Source organism: Canis lupus, chromosome 22 (assembly GCF_011100685.1).
Source record: "Canis lupus familiaris isolate Mischka breed German Shepherd chromosome 22, alternate assembly UU_Cfam_GSD_1.0, whole genome shotgun sequence".
Classification (NCBI taxonomy): Eukaryota; Metazoa; Chordata; class Mammalia; order Carnivora; family Canidae; genus Canis; species Canis lupus.
In genome coordinates, this window is record NC_049243.1 from 48,346,597 (window position 1) to 48,370,904 (window position 24,308).

The 24,308-nt window shown below is 42.8% G+C and overlaps 1 long non-coding RNA gene across 1 annotated transcript in view; it reads right to left on the reverse strand.

The window, feature by feature from the left end:
* Positions 1-15,541: 15,541 nt before the first annotated feature.
* LOC111091788 overlaps positions 15,542-24,308 on the reverse strand; it is a 45,983-nt gene continuing 37,216 nt past the window's right edge. The window contains exon 4 of the long non-coding RNA XR_005376075.1: positions 15,542-15,720. This is a non-coding gene — a long non-coding RNA (uncharacterized LOC111091788). The remainder of the gene's footprint in view (positions 15,721-24,308) is intronic.

Here is a 24,308-nt window from a genome sequence, read left to right on the forward strand (position 1 = left end):
AGCCTTCAGTTAGGGGACACGTAATTCCATAACAAGGAAAAGTAGAGGGTGCACAGTGGAGAATTGGGAGAAATCCGAGAAATACCATAGTAAATAATGCAGTGTGCAAACACTGGCCTCAAATGGAGTTGGGCATTTAGCAAACTGTACCGTAGACACTAAAATTGTGCCCACTCCTGGCACCCGGGTGGCTCGGTTGGTGTCCAGCTCTTGCTGTCAGCTCACGTCATGACTGGGGTCTCTCCCTCTGCTCCAACACCCGTGCATGCTCTCTCTCTAAAACAGATAAATCTTAAAAACATCTATGCCCATTCCTGGTCACTGGAAAACCCTCCTGGAGCTGAGGCTTTCAGTCTAGGCTTGCCACCACAGCTGGGGTTGCGCCAGAGTGTGGCCCAGGGTACGGAACCAGGATGGGCTACCTCGCAGGTGAAGGAGCCAGGCAGCCTGTTGGTCGGGTCTCCACGCCCTCTCCCCACAGCTGCCCCTGGCTCCTGCCTAGGGCGGGTATTACCATGAAGTCACAATTAGGTGACAGTGGAAAAGAATGTGCCAAGTGTCTTGTAGCCCATTTAGAAACCTGGTCTCAGTCCCCAGATGCAGCTAACTCTTGTGTCAGCATAGGTAGAAACCTGGTGGGGCCAGCAGCCTTTGTGTGTTTCTGTCCCAGCTGTACACGGCTGCCACTTTACCACTTTATTTCACAGTCCCAGGTTTTCTCAAACTCCTGTACTCTTGACCTCAGCTGCCATGTTTTCTGACATTTTAAATACTTGGCCTTTAAAATATTTATAGGGGGTGGCTCAGCAGTTTAGCGCCTGCCTTTGGCCCAGGGTGTGATCCTGGAGACCCAGGATCGAGTCCCACGTCAGGTTCCCTGCGTGGAGCCTGCTTCTCCCTCTGCCTGTGTCTTTGCTACTCTCTCTCTGTCTCTCATGAGTGAATAAATAAAATCTTAAAAAAAAAAAAAAAAAGTCAAAAAGAAAAGTAAAAATATAGCAACACCGATGTCAGGCATTATAAAATGGATTGAAATTATAACTAATCGTTTAAAGAGCGGTGACTCCTGAATAGCAGTAGGAAGGATTCCGAGGCTCAATGAAGGTGGCATTTGGAGATACTAAGGGGCCTCCCTGATGCTCAATGGAGATGGCCCCTTGCTCTCCTGAGATGGAAGCCATGAGGTCTCTGTCAGCAGAGACCGTGAGTGGAAGGCCTCGCACCAGCCTTCAGCGATCCCACTCACCCCAAAGCTCCTTGCAGAGGCCAGCCCCCAGAAGTCATTCCTGGAGGCTGGGAGCCGGCCAGTGGGACCCGGTTCCACCCTGCCATCTGGCTCCCATCCCCAGCCCCAATTTCCTGGGAAAGGTGTCCTGGCCCCACCGGCTTCCCGCTCACTTGAAAACTTTTCAGACCTGCCGATAAGGGGCCGTTTCCCTTCATCCCCACTCCACATTGTTGTAATAGACCATTTTGTTTCTTGCCTGGCCCTGTTTTCTTTGCAGACATCCCCTCCTGGCCTTTACCTGAGCTAACTGGAATGGATGACATTGTTTCCAAATAGTTTCTCTTGGGCGCTCCAAAGGCTTCCTCTGATTTGTGTGTGGTGGAGAGCGCTGGGGACAGTTGAGTGGAAGGATGTAACCAAAGCGCTGGGGGGTGTGGGGGTGAGGATTCAGGGTAGCCTTACTGTGACAGCTCCGCCCAGGCCCTGGGGATCAGCCCCTAATCGGTCCAGGCAAACATTCCAAAAGCAACCAAGATTGAAAACCTGATAATCTGAGCTTTCTGCTTCAGAACTCATCTGAACATTTTGCGGAAAATATTTCCATTATTTATAAAAAGTTCCTTGACATCTTTTCTGAAACAGATGGCAATGGATAAGTAAGGACTGCTCTCTTCCTTAGTTCGTATATGGATATTTTCAGAAAAGGCTCAAATTCTGCGGTGTCTTAATTTAAAAAAATTATTTAACTTTTTACACAAATGGCCACTTGTACCTGGCTTAAAATTCAAGATTTATACCTTATTCCGGGAAAAGTCTCTTTTCACTCTTGTGCCTCGGCTAGCACCTTTCAGCTTTCCTTCTGAAAGAAAAATTCAGACTAGGTCCCAACAGAACATTTTTGCTGTGTAATTCATAACCTTCTGGAAGAAAATTAGCATTCCTGATGAAAAGCCTATGTGTCTTTCTGATGGACATGGTTGGGTTAAAAGCTATTCTAAGAGGGGTGCCCAGCCAGCTCAGTGAGTAGAGTGTGCAACTCTTCATCTCAGGGTTGTGAGTTCAAGTTCCACATTGGCTATTCAGATTACTTAAAAAAAAAAAATTGAAATGTATTTCTAAAAAAATCAAACTGTTCTGAGAAACTACCCACCTATCTAGTTAACCCAGCCTGAACTCTTACCAGACATTTGGTTTTTTGTTACTGTTTTTTTTTTTCGATAAGTGGTTATCTAACCTTCTAACCCCCATTTTTTTTTTTTTTTTTTTTTTTTTTTTGGTTTCTAAATGCCTCTGCTATGAAAGAAATCTTTGAAATTGCCCTGCTCAAGGTCTGTGTTCCTGCAGGAAACTTATACTAAAGTTCCAACATACTAAATTATCTGAAAAGGATTTTTTTAAACACCTTCCCCAGAAGGAAAGATTATCTATTCGTATGTATCCTCCCAGGGCGATAAATATTTAAATGGCTTTTTCGAATAAAAGTTACACCGTTTTGGCTAGAAATTATCAATAACATCTCTTAATGGTGGAGGTTAAACATCTTTTGCTTTTTAAATTGATATGTTCAGTATTGGTTATCATCAAATTCTTAAAACTAGATCATCACATTTAGAATCTTGTTTTGTCTTAAACTAAGTGGCATCTTGCTAAATATCTTTTTAGTACTAAATCAGCATAGAAAGTCTCTCTTTAGGGGAACCCCTGGTGGCTCAGCGGTTTAGTGCCTGCCTTCAGCCCAGGGCATGATCCTGGAGTCTTGGGATCAAGTCCCACATCGGGCTCCCGGCATGGAGCCTGCTTCTCTCTGCCTATGTCTCTGCCTCTCTCTGTATTGTCTCTCATAAGTAAATAAATAACATGTTTAAAAAAAAAAAAGTCCCTCTTTAGGGAGCATATTTTCAAGTATGCATTTTGATAAAATGATGATCTTTACTAGCATTTATTTCATTTTATTTCGGGAACGGCTGAGTGGCTCAGCCATTGAGCATCTGCCTTCAGCCCAGGGTATGATCCTAGGGACCCAAGATCGAATCCCACATTGGGCTTGCTGCATGGAGTCTGCTTCTCCCTCTGCCTGTGTCTCTGCCTCTCTCTCTCTCTCTCTCTCTCTGTGTGTCTCTCATGAATAAATAAATAAAATCTTTAAAAAAATAAAAACAAGTCTGTGAGTTGATTTTTAAAATGATAATGTGGGGCACCTGGGTGGCTCAGTAGTTGAGCATCGGGCACCATTGCTGCGAGGGTACCGCAAAGATCATGTAGATGGTAAGACTGAAGTCGAATCTTTGAGATACTTTTTCTGAACCGAGGTTCCCAATGCAACCCTACAGGATCTGCAAGTTCTGTTCTCAGGGATAAGAGATGCAATTGCCCCGAGTCACGTCAGGTTAGACAAACAGAACTTGGCAAGAGTATGGCTCGGCCAACACGCTCGTAGGCATGAACCAGAAACTAAAGAGCTGTACAGGTTTGGGAGGTTTCAAATTTTATTTCAAAACAATTTCAAATTCATAGGGAAGCGTAAGAAATAGCACAAACAACTCCCACATATCCTTCCTACAGATTCGAGGGTCCAGCCTGGTGGGTTCAACGGGACCCCACGTACCCCTGATGTCGCCTCTTCCCAGGTTCCCATGCACCGAGCCCCACTCTGTTCCTTGACTGTAAACCCCCACTGGTCCTTGTTGGGGTGACAGGTGAGCCCCACTGCCCTGGACCCACACCTATCACAATGCCCACCCCACCCTCACCCCTTTCTTTTTAAGATTTTATTTATTTATTCATGAGAGAGAGAGAGGCAGAGGGAGAAGCAGGCTCCATGCACCGGGAGCCCGACGTGGGACTCGATCCCGGGTCTCCAGGATCACGCCCTGGGCCGAAGGCAGGTGCTAAACCGCTGCGCCACCCGGGCTGCCCTCGAACCATCTTTCTTTAGCCAAAGCCACAGAATCCTACCCCTGGGTTCCCTTGTATTGCAGCACGCACCTCCTAAGGACAACGACGTGCGCGTCCATAGCACCGGACCCCCACGGTCGGGGACCTGCCCGGCTCGCCCCTGGCACCTGCTGCAACACCCAGGCTGGACGTTCCCCAGCGGGCGCGGGCGCGGGCATCCCCCGGCTGTGTGCGCCGCCGCCTCGGCAGGCGTCCGAGGGATGGGCGAGCCTGGTGGGGTCCCGCAGGGCTTCCCGGCCGCCTTGCCCCCGGGTCGTCGAGGTTGACCACCTTAGCTGTTTTCAAAGGTGCGGTCGGTAGCGCGAAGGGCATTTACGGTGGTGCAGCACCTGCGCCCCGGGGCTCGGCGCCGAGACCCGCCTCCCAAGGGCGAGGGGTTCGAACCCTACCTCGGCCCCACGAAGAGCAGGTGCTCCACGAGCTCCCGCCGGGAGGGGGGATGGAGAGCGGGAGCCCGAGTCAGACTGAAGGACTGCGGGTTTCTCCTGGGAGGACCTGCTGGAGGACCAAGCGCGCGCTTGGAAGGCGTTTGAATTGCACAGACGCTGTTTATTAAGTGGGGGGATCTGGAACCCGTGCTTGGCACCCGCTAGCTTCCTACCTCAGTTTGCTCGCTGGGAGATGGGGAAGTGCATACCTACCCTGCAGGGCTGCGGCGATTGCGATTGCGATTGCTTAGCGAGGTCAGGAGCGCACCCTGGGCCCTGCCTTCCCCCTGCACCCCTGCCTGGCTCCCCCGCCCTCCGCAGGCCCCTCATGCCTAGTACGATTCTGAAAAACTCTTCTATCTCAGTACAAAACAGAGTTCAGGGGCGCCTGGGTGGCCCAGTGGTTGAGCATCTGCCTTTGGCTCAGGTCATGATCCCGGGGTCCTGGGATCCAGCCCTGCATTGGACTCCCCCTAGGGAGCCTGCTTCTCCCTCTGCCTGTGTCTCTACCTCTCTCTCTCTCTGTGTCTCTCATGAATAAGTAAATAAAATATTAAAAAAAAAAAAACAAAAACAAAAATAGGGCAGCCTGGGTGGCTCAGTGGTTTAGCGCGGCCTTCATTCAGCCTGGGGTGTGATCCTGGAGACTCAGGATCTAGTCCAATGTAGGCCTTCTTGCATGGAGCCTGCTTCTCCCTCTGCCTGTGTCTCTGCCTGCCTCTCTCTCTCTCTCTCTCTCTCTGTCTCTCATGAATAAATAAATAATTTAAAAAACAAAACCAGAGTTGGTAGGTTGATGATAGACACAGTGAGACATTAATCAAGATGGAATTTGTGACTCATTTATACTGTGAGTATCCTACAACCTAAGAATATCAGATATTCGAAAAAAGGTTTTGCTCTTGACCTTAAAATGTATGCAAAATATATCTTTTAATTATGTATCTTAAAGATTCATCATCCTGAATGATGCTAGTTTGAAGTAAATGGCCACCTCACAAAGTAAGTGGAAGATAATATTACTGTCTTTTAATAACTGAGACTATCATTTTACATTATGAGCAGTTTACGTGTGATTCTTATATTCTGTTTTGGGTGGTATTTTTGGTTATTTAAAAATTTGTCTTTCTAGAGAAAAATCTGAGAACCTTGAGGGGGCAGCAGAGGAACATCATGACTTTGAAAGTTAAAGAACAATGAGTTTCATCATTTGGGGGAAGGAATACTAACCTGTATTGAAGCTGTTTCTAAAGAAATTATCAATTCTAGGGGCACCTGGGTGGCTCAGTTGCTGAAGCGCCCGCCTTCAGCTCAGGTCATGATCCCAGGGTTCTGGGATCAAGCCTCATGTTGGGCTCCCTGCTCAGTGGGGAGTCTGCTTCTCCCTCTCCCTCTGACCCCGCCCATTCGTGCTCTCTCTCTCTCTCAAAATAAATGAATAAAATTTTTGGAAAAAAACATACCAACTCTATTAGAAATACCTCAACACGGGGCTTTTGGCTGCCATTTCCTGTTGCTGGTCAGACTTCTACTTTCATCCTTCCAAGACCAACTTTGAGAGCATAAGTAGACAAGAAATACAGGTTATTGTGAATAATTAGAGCCCTTGGGGAAAAAGGACAGCAGATAATTCTCAAGTGGAATAGTTCTATCCTGGGTTAATCGTCACTGTGGGGCAGCCCGGGTGGCCCAGCGGTTTAGCACTGCCTTCAGCCCAGGGCGTGATCCTGGAGACCCGGGATTGAGTCCCACGTCGGGCTCCCTGCATGCAGCCTGCTTCTCCCTCTGCCTGTGTCTCTGCCTCTCTCTCTCATTCTTTCTGCATGCCTCTCATGAATAAATAAATAAAATCTTTAAAAAAAATTGTCACTGTGTTTGGATTGTATTATCTTTTCTGATCCTCTTCCATTGTTGGGACAAATAATCCGATTAACAACATAAACTTGATAAAGCTTGAGACCTGAACTGCTATTTATGTAAATTTATTTTGAAAATTTTCCACATTGGAGGATTTTTTTCAAAACCCTTTCCAGGGGATCCCTGGGTGGCTCAGTGGTTGAGCACCTGCCTTCAGCCCAGGGCGTGATCCTGGAGACCCCGGGATTGAGTCCCTGCGTGGAGCCTGCTTCTCCCTCTGCCTGTGTCTCTGCCTCTCTCTCTCTCTCTCTCTGTGTGTCTCTCATGAATAAATAAATAAAATCTTAAAAAAAAAAACCTTTCCATATTGTCAGTACATGATAAATGCCAACTAATTATTTGACTTTTAATAAATATACAGCAAATAATTCATTGCTGTCTGATATCTAGCATCATTCTTTAGAGCAATGTTTAGATCACAGCTTGTACCTATTCCCATCAGAATTATGGCCTGGTACAATACAGTTGTATAAATAAGAAGTTGGAGAAGCCATGAGAGTTTTATGATAAAAATAATAGCATAGTAGGATTAAGGGAATCATAGAAGATAAATATTAGAAAATATGAAAACTAGCATGTGCTACCTTAAAATACAGGTTAAGCTAGCTCTATGTACTTAAATCATTTTTGAAAAGGAATATATGTACCAGATGGTGAATACTTTTTACATTGTTATTTATTTGTTATTTATCTCCAGGGGGATAAAACAATAGCCCCTCTATATGGTAAAAACACACCATTTTGACATAACCCTGGATTTGTTCAATTCTGTCCTTCATCATCAGTGGCCAATATGAACACACCTAATTCTCCCACACTAAGCAGTCAACATGAATGCTCAATTTATTAATGTCTGTGCATGAGCAAAGCTTGTGTGTACTAAAATATGAGGTGGCTAATGACATTGAATATCTTTTCTTTTTTTTAAAAAAAGATTTTATTTATTTATTCATGATAGATATAGGGAGAGTGAGAGGCAGAGACACAGGCAGAGGGAGAAACAGGCTCCATGCCAGGAGCCCGATGCGGGACTCGATCCAGGGACTCCAGAATCGCGCCCTGGGCCAAAGGCAGGCGCTAAACCTCTGAGCCACCCAGGGACCCCCTGAATATCTTTTCATGTTCTTATTTGCCATTCATACTCCTGTTTGGTGAAACATCCATTTATATCTTTTGCCTATTTTACAATCGTTAATTTGTCTGGTTTCTTTTACTGTCACGTTTTGAGAGCTCTTTATATATTACAGGCATAAGGTCTTTGTGGGACAGATGATTTGCAAATACTCTTCCCAGCCAAGAGCTTATCTTTTACCATCTTCAAAGGGTCTTGGCAGCACAAAGCAGGATAGGATCTGTATGCTGAAAATCACAATATGTGGACGAAATAAAATCCCCTAAATAGATAGAGAGGTATTAGGTACCAATGAATTGGAAGACTCACCATTGGAAAGATATCCATTCACCCCAAAATGTCTATAGATTCAACATAGTTCCCATAAAAATCTCAGTAATATTTTTTTTGCAGATATAGATAATCCAATTCTAAAGTTTATATGGAAAGGCAAAGGAACTACACTAGCCAACACGACTTTGAAAAAGAAGAATTCAGTGGGAGGAAATATATTACCTGATTAAGACAGTATATAGTCTTAGTAACCAAGACAGCATTGTACTAAAGAGGAAAAGGCACATAGATCAACGGAAGAGAAAAGAGAAGCTAAAAATAGATCAGTGCATATGTCCAATTAATTTTTAGGAAAGGTACAGGGATGCCTGGGTGGCTTAGCAGTTGGGCATCTGCCTTTGGCTCAGGATGTGATCCCAGAATTCTGGGTCAAGTCCCACACTGGGCTCCCTGCGAGGAGCCTGCTTCTCCCTCTGCCTGTGTCTCTCCCTCTCTCTCTGTCTCTCATGAATAAATAAATACATCTTAAAAAAATAAATAAATAATTTTTAAAAAGAAAGGTACAAATCAGTTCAATGGAAGAAGGACAGTGTTTTCAACAAAAGATGCTGGAAAATTGGACATCCAGAGACAAAAAAAAATGAAATTCAATCTAAAACTGTCGCTGAAAACAAAAATTAATTCAAAAATGGATCATGACTTTAAATGCAAAATATAAAGCTCTAACACTTGTAGAAGACAACTTAGGAAAAAGTCTTTGGATCCTAGAGCTAGGCAAAGAGTTCTTAGATATGACATCAAAAGCACAAACCATAAAAAAAATCTTTTAATAAATTAAATCTCATTAAAATTTTTGTGTCCATCTCTTTTTGATGAGCCATTCTTTCTCCCTCCCTCCCTAGATACGGGAGATGCCATTTTCTTAAATGATTCCATCTTTATGGCTACAAGGGATGGAACATTTGACCCAAGCTGACCAGTTGACATACCTAGTCTCCTGGTCATGGGAATTGGTGGGAAACATGAACACATGATGCAAATCAGGCTAATCAGACTTTTCTTGGGATTTTTCTGTCCGGGGCCTGGGAGAGTGAGCCTTCTTTCTTCTCCAACACTGGGATATGAGGATAGAAGCCCATGAAGGTCACTGGTAATGACGTGATAGCAGGTGTGCACTGGGAAAGCATGCCAAGGAAAGCAGAGTGACCAGTTTCATATGTTGTTATGTCAAGGCACCAGCCCTAACAGACCCCACCACCTCCCCAGGGCTGAGGGAAGGGGTGCCACCGCCCACCTATAACCCACGCACAGTATCCTGTTTGGGAAGCTCTGCCATAGCCCACAAGTCCCCCGTTCTTCGCATGGGCTGTTTGAGTTGGGTTTTTGTCACTTGCAAAGAAAGGAATTCTGACTAATTTGAAGCAAACCTAGTTTGAAGACCCAAGACCATCTGGTTTCAAAGGCTGTGCTTTTTACCAACATATGACATACTGCCCCCCACCATGGGCACCCTCTTCTTGTTGAAATTATACTTCCCAGAGACACATTTTCTTCGGAAACTCTCCCATTTGGAAGAATCATCAATTGTATGTCCATCGTGGCTTCTACTACCTTTTCAACTACGCTGAATGCTCCTCTTTGTAAAGGACATTGAGATTCAGCAAACTTGTCTACACTGTGCCAGCTTTCTCAAGGCTATTTTTTTTAAGATTTTATTTATTTACTTGACAGAGAGAAAGCACAAGAGGGAGGGGGAGAAGGAGGCTTCCCACCCAGCAGGAAGCCCAACATGGGGCTTGATCCAAAGCCTGAGCCGAAGGCAGACACTTAACCGACTGAGCCACCCAGGCATCCCTCATGATTTTTTCACTTAATACTCAAGTATCCTGTAATGTTATGGTCTTTGAGTTTCATCAATATCAATGAGGAAGCCGAGGCTGAAGGTAAGTAAAGGATTGGTCTGAGGCCAAAGGCAATTTTCATGCCACTGAAATTGCCGTGTCCCTGTGAACACTGCCCTTAATGAGCTCTGAGAATTTATGCCTACCCTAGTGCCTTTCCCTTTTTTTTCTTTTTTTGAATTAAAAAACTTCCTCTTGAGCCCTCCTGTATTGCTGGTGGGAATGCAAAATGGCTCCTCCACTGTGGAAAACAGTTGGATAGCTCCTTACAAATTAAACATAGAATTACCATATGATCCAGCAATTCCACTCCTAGGTATGTACCCCAAAGAATTGAAAGCAATTACTCAAACAAATACATGGACATACATGTTCAAAGCAGCCCTCTTCCCAGCTAGAAGGTAGAAACATCGCAAATGTCCATCAATGAATGAATGGATAAATCAATTGATATATAGTCATACCCCACTAATACATTACCCTAAATAATGGAATATTGTTTAGCCATGGACAGAAATAAAGTATTGATCCATGCTACAACATGGATGAATTTCAAAAACATGCTGGCTGAAAGAAGCCAGACACAAACGCCCGAATATTGTATAATTCCATTTATATGAAATACTTAGAATAGGTAAATCCATAGAGACAAAATGCAGATTGGTGGTTGCCAGTGGCTGGGGGAGAGAGAGAAATAGGGAGAAACTGCTTAATGGATACAGAGCTTTATTTTGGAGTGATGGAAATGTGTGGCAACCAGAGAGAGGTGTGAACGCACAACATGGATGTGCTAAATGTCACTGAACTTTTCACGTTAGAATGCCTCATTTTATGTCATGTGAACTTCACTTGAATCAAATTTTTAAAGTTCTCCTACACAATACATATCATTACACCAAAGGGAGTGAAATCTGCAATTGTCATCATACTATACTATGCTGGTTAATTTGATGCTTCAGTTTGACTGGGTTGGGGACACCCAGACAGCAGATAGAACATGGTTTCTAGGTGTGTCTGTGAGGATGTCTCGGGGAGAGATTAGCCTTTGAATTGGTAGACTGAGTAAAAAAGATCTGCCCTCATCAATACAGGACGGCATCATCCCCTTCCCTGAGGACCTGAATAGAACAATAAGGCAAAAGAAGAGAAATTTGCTCTCTATTTGAACTAGAACGTCCATCTTCTCCTCCCGTCCAACACTGGCACCCCTGGTTCTCAGACCTTTGGACTTGGACTGAATTATACCACCAGCTCTTCTTTTTTTTTTCTTTTTTAATATTTATTTATTTATTTGATAGAGAGAGCACTCATGGCAGGGGGAGAAGCAGAGGAAGAGGGATTCTTTTTTTTTTTTTTTAAGATTTTTATTTATTTATTCATGAGAGATAGAGAGAGAGAGGCATAGGGAGAAGCAGGCTCCATGCAGGGAGCCCGATGTGGGACTTGATACCAGGACTCCAGGATCACGCCCTGGGCTGAAGGCAGGTGCTAAACCACTGAGCCACCCAGGGAATCCCCAGGAGAGGGATTCTTAAGCAGACTGTGCTGAGCACAAAGCCTGACACAGGGCTCAATCTCATGACCTTGAGATCACGACCTGAGCCAAAACCAAGAATTGGATGCTTAACCGACTGTGCGACCCAGGTGCCCCACACCACCAGCTCTTCTGCTTCTCCAGTGTGCAGAGGGCAGATTGTCGCTTGGCCTCCATAATCCTGTGAGTCAATTCCCATAATCTCTCTCTCTCTCTCTCTCTCTCTCTCTATATATATATATATATACACACACACACACATATATATATGCTTATATTTATATATAAATACTTATATTTTTAATGTATAAATATACACATGTATACACATATATATGTGTGTCTATACATCCTATTATACATATACATATTTATATGTATATATACTGTTTCTCTAAAGAACCCAGACTAATACATATACATATTCTTTTTCTTTGTTTTTTTGTTTGGCTGGTAGGTTGGGTTTTGGGGGGTAGCCTGTGTTTCTGTTTTGGCTTGGCTTCTCTTCTTCTCCCCGTCCATCTTCCTATCAGGTCCTCCCCAGAGTAACTAATGTTAACACTGTGTTTCTCTACAAATTCTAAGACACTCATGCATATATACATAGACATATGCAAGGGGTTTTAGTTATCTCATAAAATAGGATCATACCATACTGTATGTTCCTTCTACAGAAATTCCTACTGAAATAGATCCCAGTACTGATATAACCCTAACTCTTTATTTTTAATGAGCATATATTCCTCTTCTAACTAAAGCTGAAAGATCTCCACACAACTTACAGTACTTACTATGTGCTCTTATTTTATTCTCCGATCAGTTCCTCCAGAGTCCTCTAAGTCTGTTTTTCATCCCTAAGAAGTCACAGAAGCCCCAAGATCAATGAGGTATTTACTTTTACTGTGTTCTTCCAATTGTGTGATGAGCATACTTTCTCACTCAGGCCCTCCTGGACAAACGACATGCATTTTTAAGAGGCCTGAAGTCAAGATGCATTCCGTAATTGTGTTAGGAGCAAAGTTAACTTGGGCACTTGGGGCCCGAACCCAAGACCGAGGCCTCATTACTGGCAGGCTTGCCACAGAGGCAGCCAGTGGCTGAAGATAATTAGCTGTGCAGTCTCACTCTCTCCTCTCATGGGTCCTTAATGACCAAAACAATCTTTTGAAGCTAACAAAACAGGCTCAGATTGTTTTTCTGCACTGAAATGCAATCATTTTCCTCAGCTTCCTCCAAAATAAGATTTAATAATAGGAGTTGCTGGTTTCAGAGGTTAGTCACACAGGTGGTAAAGAGGCAGGAATAATCCCTTACTTTGTTTATTCAACTTGCTGACAGCTGAGGCTGTTTTTCCTTGTTGTCTGCAGGCAAGGGAGAAAGCAGGGAACACTTTCTTCTCAAATTTATGGGGCACACGGCTTAGCAGGCTGCCCACGCCGTGCCCTGCGTCCCAGGAAGGTGCCAACCATTTTGATTGCTCTGAGGAAGGAACGAGTGGTCTCCACTAATGAAGATGGAGCTGCACGAGCCTGTAATCCTCAAGGGAAACCTAAAATGAGCTACATCACTGGGGCTGCGGCTGAGCCTTGCAAAGTCACGGTGGCCTCGGACGCTTCCCCAGGCCTTTCCTGGTGGATGGAACACGTGGTTGTGCTATTTATCAACTACAGAAGGGAAGTAACTATGATTTTTTAGTAGGAGACCTTCCAGATTTGGTGGCACTTGAGAAAAAGAAAACAAAAATAAATCACTTTTACAGTGCTCACAAAAATTGATGGCCAAGGGGACAAATGAGACGAGCTCATGCTACTACAGAAACCTGGAGCTTAAGCTCCATTATTGTAGTAGGACAACCCCTGCTTTCCTTTGTTTTTAGGATTTACTTATTCACTTGAGAAAGAGAAAATGAGAGTGAGGAGGGGGAGGGGTAGTGGGAGAGGGAATCTTTTTTTTTTTTTTAAGATTTTATTTATTCATGAGAGACACAGAGACACAGGCAGAGGGAGAAGCAGGCTCCATGCAGGGAGCCCGTCGTGGGACTCGATCCTGGGTCTCCAGGATCACACCCCAGGCCAAAGGCAGGTGCTAAACCGCTGAGCCACCCAGGGATCCCTGGGAGAGGGAATCTTAAGCAGACTCCCCACTGAGTGCAGAGCCTGATGTGGAGCTCCATCTCACGACCCTGAGAACCATGACCTGAGCTGACATCAGGAGTTGGACACTCAACTAACTGAGCCACCCAAGCACCCCTCCACCCCTGCTTTTGAGGACCTACTATGTGCTAGAAATTTTCACACACAGTCTCTCATTGAACCCTCCCAACAATCTTGTGAGGTGGTTGTTCTTACCTCCATTTATTCAGGATGCCAAGAAAAGTAACCACTTTTTTTCTTTCTTTGTATTTTTTGAATTTTCTATATCATATGTATTTTCTTCATTATCATAAACAACAGTGAAGTCATTTCTTTTAAAGATTTTTTTTAAGACAGTTCTTTTTTTTTTTAAGATTTTCTTTATCCACTCACAGAGACACAGAGACAGAGACAGAGAGGCAGAGACACAGACAGAGGGAGAAGCAGGCTCCATGCAGGGAGCCCGACGTGGGACTCGATCCTGGGTCTCCAGGATCACACCCCCAGCTGCAGACAGTGCTAAACCGCTGTACCACCAGGGCTGCCCTTTTTTAAAGATTTTATTTATTCATGAGAGACAAGAGAGAAAGAGGCAGAGACACATGCAGAGGGAGGAGCAGGCTCCATGCCGGGAGCCCGATGTAGAACTCAATCTGGGGACTCCAGGATCATGCCCTGGGCCAAAGGGAGGCGCTAAACTGCTGAGCCACCAGGGATCCCCAGTGAAGTCATTTTCATTTTAGAAACGTCCAAGAAAGAAAGAAACACGCTCACAACTTTTGTGCACAGGGTTTAATGCAATTTTGCCAGCCTGTGGCTGGAAGCCTGCACTCAGTAGGTCCTCAGAGATATTCGTCTTCTGTCCTCACAGCTGGATCCTGTCTGGAAGGCTGCATTCTCCGCATGCCCAAGTTGTCTCTAAAGGGCTCGATGCCCAGCTAGGGGAGCAGGAAGAACACTTCATAGATAATGGGTCTATATCCCAAAAGACCATGATTCCAGAGAAATCAGGAAGGTTTTTTTGTGCCTAAATGGTCAATCTCCTCTCCTTCCTCATCATCTCATCCCTACAAAAATAAGCCAAATTCTTGTGCCTGTTGAAGCTCGATATTTCCTTAATAAGAAGAAACATTTTGTCCCCTAAATGGAATTAAGGCTTTATATTTCCTCTGGAATTTTGACATAAATGCCCCCTACTGGCTCCCCCATGCCCACCCCCTTACTGCAGCTGATTCTTATGAGTAGTTTTGGGAGAAGGTGGTGTTCTGAGGATGTAGTCAGCTCTTAAAACTACTGAGTTCTGGGGAAAAGACAGCCCCACCCACCTCCACCTGAATCATGAAATCTGGTTGTGTCACACAGAGGAAAGACATGGGAGTTCAAGATCCTGGGAGAGGATCCCCGTTGTCTATAATAGGGACTGGACTTGTTTTTGCCTGGTTCTCGATGGCAGGGCCTAGAGCAATAGGTGAAAGCTGTGAGTCCAATGTCTCGAGAAGGAAAAAGTTACCAGTAAATAGAATAGATCCAGAGAGGAATGGGTACCTTGTGAAGAACTGAATTTTCATCACTATTAATGTCCGACCTAAGGCTGAAGAAGTGATATTATGGAAAGAATTTCTCAGACTTTAAGGGAATTGAACTAGGCCATTCACATCTTAAAGCTTTTAGTTCTTAAGAGTATACTTCTGTTGAGCTAAGAATTTCGGGGGGGCTAAAAATACTCCACACACCACATGCTTCATTCTGCAAAATATTTGCTTCTCCTGTTATAATCCATATGTTTTTACCAACACAAAGGTCATCATTTTTCTCTTAGAAAACTTTACATCAGTCATGGGGAAAGGCTCCATTTAGTGTAGCCTGGAAAATAATAGACTTTTTTAAAAAATTGTGAATACAGGAGGGAATTGAGGGAAACTACCTGTTTGAGTACATTTTATTTGTATCATCTTACTCCTACGGGGGAGATAATAGTTTTGCAGATAACCAAAGATAAATTGAAAACTCAGGCAAGAAAGTCTGTTGATCCAGGTTGTTTTTTTTTTTTTTTTAAGTCTATTTATGTAATCTCTACAATCAACATGGGGCTTGAACTCATATCCCGGAGATCAAGAGTCACGTGCTCCACTGACTAAGACTGCCAGGTGTTCCAATCCAGGTATTTTAAAAGCTGAGTTTCTTGTTGTATCTTCTACATGATTATAACACTTGGAGCATCTATAAAGATGGCAGAAAAAAAAAAGATGGCAGGCAGTTTTTTTGTTTTTATTATTTAATTGCACTTTAATTTTTTATTATAGAACATTTTAAAGGTATCCCAAAAAGAAGATCCTAATGAACCCCCATGTGACTACCATCAAATTCAATAATTAACAACATTCTGCTGTCTTGTTTTACTTCCAACTTTTTATTCCTCAAGTAATCAAATGAAACCCCATTCCCTGCTCCCTTTGATTTATGTGTTGTGTCTTCTACCTTATCTTTCTTTTCAATTCCAACTCCACTCTCTCCTATAGCTTTAGAACACAGGTGTGTGGGGCTGAGGTCAAGAGTAGAAGTACCTGCCTTAGACACTATTCCTTATACAACAAAAATATCCAATCTTTTTTTTCCTTCCTCCGTAAAAGGATAACATTGGGGGGAAAAAATCAAATCCCAAACATCAAACATTTTATACTTGCAATACTTCAATACATTATAGCATTAAAAGAATGGGTTTTCAGGGGTTCTTTTTAAGATAAAATTTACCAGTAACTGGCAAAAAGTTGATCACCAAAGAGAAAAAAAAGATGCAGACCAAAGCCTTGTCATACACATGGATCAAATCTACATCGGACTGTAACTCGGCTGGTAGAGCATTTATTTATTTAATGAGCAAATACTTGTTTCAGTGACTACTATTTGCCAGGTATTGTACTGTGCCAAGCCTGGAAGATAGAAGACAGACAAGTCTTTGCCCTTGTAGAGCCAACACTGTAGAGGATTTGGGTAGATGAGAGCTGGAGACCTGAGTGGGTCTGCTATGGCAAATAAAGATAGGCACGACACCAGGAAAACACTGAAAGGTCATACAGCCAGCAGCAGATGAGGGGCAACGCGGGGGAACACCATCTCAGACCCCACCAGATTGTGCCTCCCAATCCGAGACAATGTGACACCTTGAGGACAAAGAAAATGTTGGCTGTCTGCTTCTCCCTCTGCCTGTATCTCTGCCTCTCTCTCTGTGTCTCTATAAATAAATAGATAAAATCTTTAAAAAAAAAAAAAAAAAAAAAAGGGCAGCCCCGGTGGCACAGCGGTTTAGCGCCACCTGCAGCCCAGGGCGTGATCCTGGAGACCCGGGATCAAGTCCCAGTCAGGCTCTCTGCGTGGAGCCTGCTCCTCCCTCTGCCTGTATCTCTGCCTCTCTCTCTCTGTGTGTCTCTATGAATAAATAAATAAAATATTTAAAAAAAAAAGAAAATGTTGGCTGTGCATGATCCAGAATGACATAATCCAAGAGTTGACCCAGGGTCCAAAGGGAGCTATCACAGAGATGAGGCTTAGGAAGATGGCTAATGTTAATTTATTTCTGTAATACAGAGGTCCAACTCACACTATACATATGCAAAAATTGCAAAAATATACTGCATCATCCACTACATAAGATCATTGGTAATATGATGCATTTGAGTGGACGACTATATTGACTTAGGTTATTTACTTATATTCACCTATGTGAATAGCTTTCTGTGGTGCTATAACCAATTCTCTCCCACGTTCCATCCTGCTCCTCTCATCAAGAGATGTGTCCTTTGAATCTGGGCTTTCCTTACCAGCTTGCTTACCTTTTAAATCCATGATCCATTTTTAGTTATTATTTACATAAGGTTGTAAAAGGTTGATTTTTGACGTTCATCTTCAATCATTGTTTTTGCTTTACTTTGTTTTTAAAGATTTATTTATTTATTTTGGGAGGGGTGGAAGACAGAGGGAGAGGGAGAGAGAGAACCTTGAGCAAACTCCTGCTGAGCACAGAGCCCAATTTGGGGCTCAATCCCACCTGAGCTGAAACCAAGAGTCGGGCTTTCCTTTCTTCACTTCACATTATGTCTATAAACTCCATCCATGCTACGCTCATAGTGTTACGTAATTCATTCTTTCTTATTAACATGTGGTATTCTGTTGAATAAACATGCCACAGTTTCTCTCTTCAAGTACTGATGAATGATTAGGCTCTTCTAGGAGGCGATTAAGCACAATGCAGCATTATTCACCACAGCCAAAGGGTGGAAACCACCAAAGTGTCTACTGATGGACAAATGGATAAGCGAAATGTGGCATTGGCATACAATGGAATCTTATTCAGCCATGCAAAGGAAGGACATTCCAAAGCGGATGAATCTCGGAGACCCTATGCTGAGTGAAATAAGCCAGTCGCAAAAGGAAAAATACTGTATGATTCTACTTATCTGAGGTACCAACATAATCAAACTCATAGCACTAGAAAGTAGAATGGTGGTTGCCAGGGCTGTGAGTTGGGGGGAATAAGGAATTATTGTGTAATGGGTATAGAGTTTCCATTTGGGAAGAAAAAGACAATTCTGGAGATGAATAGTGGTGATGATGGCACAACCATGGGAACATGCTCAGTGCCACTTGAAGATGGCTAACATGGTAGATTGTATGTTTTGTGTATCTTGCTACAACTTTTAAAAGAGACAAAAAGAAGAATGCTGCATTATATATTCTTTTTTTTAGCTTTCTTTTTTCTTCTTTTTAAAAATTATCTTTTTTTTAATTATCTTTTTTTTTAATTTTTTCATGAGAGACACAGAGGGCAGAGACATAGGCTTCTTGCCGGGAGTCCGATGCAGGACTCAATCCCAGGACTCTGGGATCACGCCCTGAGTCAAAGGCAGACGCTCAACCACTGAGCCACCCAGGTGTCCCTCCTCTCAGTTTCATTAAGACACAGTTGGCACACAACATGGTGTAAGTTTAACATGTACAACATGATGGTTTGATATAAGTATCCACTGCAAACTGATTACCCCAATAGGTGTAGTTAACACCTCCACATCCATCACCTCAGATCATTACAATTTTTGTGTATGTGTGGTGAGAACATTTAAGATTTATTCTCTTGGGAACTTTTATGCATACAATAGAGTACTGTTAGCTGTAGTCATCATGCTCTACATGAGATCCCTAGAACTTAAACCAATTTATAGCTGGAGGTTTGTCCTCTTTGACCAACATCTCCCAGTTTCCCCACCTTCCAGCCCCCGGCAACCACCATTCTACTGTCTGTTTCTATGAGTCTGGATTTTTAAAAAATTCCACACATAAGTGAGATTATGCGGTATATGTCTTTCTCTATTTTACTTAGCATAATACCCTCAAGAGCCATTCATCCATATTGTCATAAATAGCAAGATTTCCTTCTTTTTTATGGCCAGGTAATATTCCATTGTGTGTACATATGCATGCCATATTTGCTTCATCCATTTATCCATAGATGGATGCTCAAGTGTTTCCATGCCTTGGTGATTGTGAATAATGCTGCTGTGAATGTGTGAGGGAGGGGCAGGGTGGAGACGTCTCTTCAAGGTCATTTTCCTTCCCTTCAAACATAAGAAAATGGGATTGCTGGTTCACATGGCAGCTCTGTTTTTAATTTTCAGAGGAACCCCCATACTGTTTTCCAAAGTGGCTGCACCAATTTGTGTTCCCCCCAACAGTGCACGAGACTACCTTTTCTCCATACTCTCACTGATACTGTGGTCTCTTGTCTTTCTGACACTAGCCATTCTCACAGATGTGATGCATCGCCCATCCTTATCCATGGCTCCTAGTGGTGGTACTCATTTTTCCTGGAATTGTTGAATCATGGGGTAGGTGTATATTTAGCTTCAGTGGCTACTTGGGCCTGCTTCTAAGTTTTGAAGGCCAGTCACATTCCTATGAGGTGATTGTCTTCATTTCTGCTGCCATATAACAAATGAACATAAAATTGGAGGCTGAAAATAATACTCATTTGTTGTCTCCCGGTTTCTTGGGGGCAGGAATCTGGGCACAGGGTGGCTAGGTCCTCTGCTCAGGGTTTCACAAAGCTGCAGTCAGAGGCCTCTTCCAAGCTCATGTGGTTGGTGGCAGAGAGCAACTCCTTGCCGTGTGGGTCATTTCTGCCTCCCACAGTGACTCTGCATAGGATTTCCTTCTCTTTCTGCTGAGGCCTGGGGAGCTGGCATCGCAGCCCTTACCTCCTCTGATGTTTTCTGCAGTGTGCTGGTCTGCTCCTCTCGAGTCAGAATCGCCTTGTGTGGTTCGGTCCACGTCCTGTCCTGGGTCTTCCTCAATGCTGGGGAGGTGAAGGGTAGAGAAGCATCCCGCTGAGGTACAGGACAGCCCAGAATCAGAGGGAGTGAATTTCCCTCTTGGTCTCAGTAGGGGAGACAAGAGCCAATGGCTAAATGCTCAGCATCCCTGCACTCCGGTGGGAACTTCTGAAAGATATTCTGTACCCTTCTCAGAGGGCCCGTCAGACCTGACCCTTTGGGATTTCTCCATTGTTGCTTTCGGGATGTTGCGGTTTTTATAATGTTCTAAAGCTTCAGAGAAACTTCTCTAGCAGCCAACTATAGAAAGGATCCCTGAACATATAGTTTTCCATTCTTACTTTTAAAAAAAAAAAAAGATTTTATTCATTTATTCATGAGAGATACAGAGAGAAGCAGAGACCTAGGAGGGCCCAATGCGGGTCTCTTTCCTGGGACCCCGGGATCACAACCTGAGCCAAAGGCAGACGCTTAACCACTGAGCCACCCAGGTGCCCCTCCATCATTACTTTTTAAAACTCCAACTGGTTCATCTATCTATCTGTCTAGTTAATAAATATATTTTTTAGCTTTTCATTCTGAACTAATTTTATTTCATATAATTTCTAGAACATTTATTGTAATAACCTATGTTTGTAAAAAAATATAATCTCATAAGGTTTAGCATCCTTTATTTGACGATGCTTCCCATGTGATTCCACATACCAAATAAGTCTATTTACTCTCTGTTTTCTATGAGGAGAAGAAATCCTTTGACTTGTTCTAGGGATCCTCTTTGAGATCATAAGACTTTATTTTAGAATTTGATTTGGGGGTGGTCTGGACTTTTGATTAAATAGGATCACTGATCATTATGATGATAATGGATAAACTTAGTTATCCATTTAACCAAAGCGGCATTGAAAGGCATCACAGGCAAATACAGAAAGTTAACTAGTTGTTTAAAAGTCTTAGCTCTTTTAATATACAATAGACTGTTTTTCTCCCCTCAGTAATCAAAGACTGAATAATGACAAAATGTAGAATCTTTGTTTTTCTAGGCAGATTATGTGAAAGGTAAAGAAAAGCATGTGTTTACAATTCCTTGTAAAAAGCAGACCAGTAACCTAAGAAAATGTTTTTTCAACAGAGAGAAAAACCAAATTCTAATTTTGCATCGGCTTATTTTTGATATTAAAACTCATTGATATATTTATTGTAATCTAAGTCAGTTAACCATATATTTTTTAAATTGCTTTTTCACAAATCTTTATCACATTTCTCCAAAGATCTGGTCCTAAGGTTTTCCTCTTTAAATAACCAGCCTCGATTTAAGACAAAATTACCTTTTTTAGTCCTCAACAAAAAAAAGATGCATTTTCTTTCTTCACACCTTCTTCTACCCAAAGCACAATCCTACTTTTTTTTTTCCCCAAGTTTTAATTAAACTCCAGCTAGTTAACATACAGCATGATATCAGTTTCATGTGGGGAATTTAGAGATCACACATATGACATGGTGCTGGTTGCAATAAGTGCCCTCCTGAATCCCCACGCCTGTGTAACCCATCCCCCCTGAACTAATTTTAGACTTGCAGAAAAGTTGGAAAAATAGTTCAGTGTTCCTATAAACCCCCCACCCAATTTTCCCTACTGCGAGCCTGAGCCTCACGTAGTCTTTACATAACCATAGTGCAATGATCAAAACCAGACAATTTACACCAAAACAATACTATTAACTAAACCGTGGCCCTCATTCAAATGTCACTAGTTTTTCCATGAACAACTTTTTTCCATTCCAGCATCGTATGCAGGACTCCACATGTCACATTTAGTGGTTCTTTTTTTTTTTTTCTTTTTCTTAAGACTTATTTATTTGAGATTTGAGAGAGAAAAGCGCGAGTGGGGGGAGGAGCAGAGGAGAGAATCTGGAGCAGACTCCCCACTGAGTGCAAAGCCCGACGTCAGGCTCGTTCTCATGACCCTGAGATCACAACCTGAGTGGAATAGTGGGTGTTTCTTCTAAGTCTCCTTTGGGCTGTGACAGTTTCTTGTTTTTCTCTTGTCTTTTATGACCATGACACATTTGAAGTTCTAACCAATTGTTTTGTGGAGTATCTCTCAGTGTGGGTTTGTCTTCTGTTTTCTCATGACTAGAATAATGTTACGGGTTTGGGGCAAGAGCACCACTCTTGTGTCCTTCTCAGTGTAGCCGACACGAAGATGTGCTATGTCAGAATGCCTTCTCACTGGCGATGTTAACCTTGATCATTTGGTTCAGGTGGTGTCTCCCAACTGTCTCTACTGTAAAGTGACCACCTTTTCCCCAGGGAGAGATGATTTCAGATGATTCCGATACCCTGTTCCCCCTCAAACTCTCTCCCACCAATTTCAGCAGTCATTTGTTCAATGGTTCTTGTCCATAACAACTATGTGTTAGCAAGTGGTGATTTTTCTACTTCGCTCTTTTCTTTTACATTTATTATTTGACTTCTTCTGTAAGGAATATCTGTCCCTTCTTGCCATGTATGTGTTTGATTATTTCTATCAATATAGAAGAGCAGGTATTATTTTATTCTATAGGCTAAAATCCATGTTTCTCTCTCTCTCTCTCTCTTTCCCTCTCTCTCTCTCGCTTTCATCCTACATTAAATTGTTGCAGCTTTGGCTATTAGGATCCCCTTCAGATTGAGTTCTGTGATCTTTCTACAAGCTCTCATTCTTTTGTGAGCACTTCCTTACTTCTGACATTACAAGATGTTCCAAGATCATCTTGTACTTTCCCTGCCCAGGCCTGGAACTAACCATTTCTCCAAAGATCTCTGCTTCCTTTTATTGGAGAATGGTATTTAGAAACCAAGATTGGGGTGCTAGGTGTCCTCACTGTTATGTGGTGCCATTTCTTCTTGGTCTTCTGAATAGAGCCAGGAAGCACATGTATGTATAGACACTAACCCACACATGCACAGCCACATGGGAATTTCTGTATCTATCTTTCTGTGTATATGTTTAAAATCATGAATTTATACTGACTGGAATCCACTGCTATGGGGTTCAGTCTAGCCTGTGGTTGAAACTTCTTTCTCCAGTGGGAAGAAACCTGGCTTTCCTTAACTACCCTTACTTATTTGTTCAATTCGTATACACCCACAGTAATTCCAGAATTGCTAATCCATACACCTGTGAGAAACACATTTACTAATAAGATGATAGCATGTATGTAGCTTTCTGTTGGTATCCAGGAAAGATATTGGTTATCAAAGCTACCCAGGTTAGTTCTTTTCTTGCCTACCCTCTTTGGTGCTATTCTGTGGTTCCTTTGTGATACACCTAAGGTTGATTTGTTGGTGTTTGTTTCATTTTAGGTATTTGAAGAGTATATAAAACTCTATTGTAGTTCTAAGAGTCAGAGCTATACAAAAAGTATACTCAGAGAAACGTTACTCTCTATGTTCCTGATATCTGATTATATTCACCCCCTTTTCTTCCTTTTTCTCATCCTTCTCTCTCATAGGTAATTGGTGTCTTTAGTTCCTGATTTACTCCTACTCTATTTCTTTTGGACAAATGAACAGATACATGTGCATTTTTTGAAAAAGATTTTATTTATGTATTTGACGGAGAGAGAAAGCACAAGCAGGGGGAGAGGGAGAGGGAGAAGCAGACTCCCTGCTGAGCAGGAAGCCTGATGGCAGGGCTGAATCCCAGGACCCTGAGATCATGACCTGAGCCAAAGGCAGACGCTTAACCAACTGAGCTACCCAGGTGCCCCATGTGCATTTTTTTAAAAAGATTTATTTATTTATTTGAGAGAGAGAGAACAGTGGCAGGGGAAATAATCTCAAGTAGACTCCCCACTGAGTGTGAAGCCCAACACGGGTCTCGATCTCATAACCCTGAGATCATGACCTGAGCCAAAATCAAGAGTCACTTAACCAACTGAGTCCCCATGTATATTTTTATAATCCCTTCTTCCTTACATGAAATTCAGCATCCTACAGATTAGCGCTTGTTCTTTGCTTTTCTCACCTCATAATATGCCCTGGAAGTCACTCCGTATCAGGTCACAGTGCTAGCACTTCCCCATCCTTTCTTAGATCTGTACAGTTCTCCATGATAAGAACTTAGCATAGTTTATTCAGCCAATCTCCTGCATAAAGGCAATTACATTGTTTCCAACGTTTTACAATTATAACCAATGCTGCAATGCATAATTATATGATTCATGAAATCATGAGCAACAACATGAATTCATGTTGTTGGAGGCCTATCTACAGCAGAGTCCTAGAGGTCGAACTGCTGAATTCCTGCGTCAAAAAATAAAAGTGTGGGGGCATCTGGGTGGCTCAGTTGGCTAAGCGTCTGACTCTTGATCTCAGCTCAGGTCTCAATCTCCGGATTGTGAATTCAAGCCTTGCATCGGGCTCCACACTGGGCATGGAGCCTATTAAAAAAAAAAGTAAGGGTGCATATATAGTATTATTAGATACTGCCCAGTTTTTCCCCA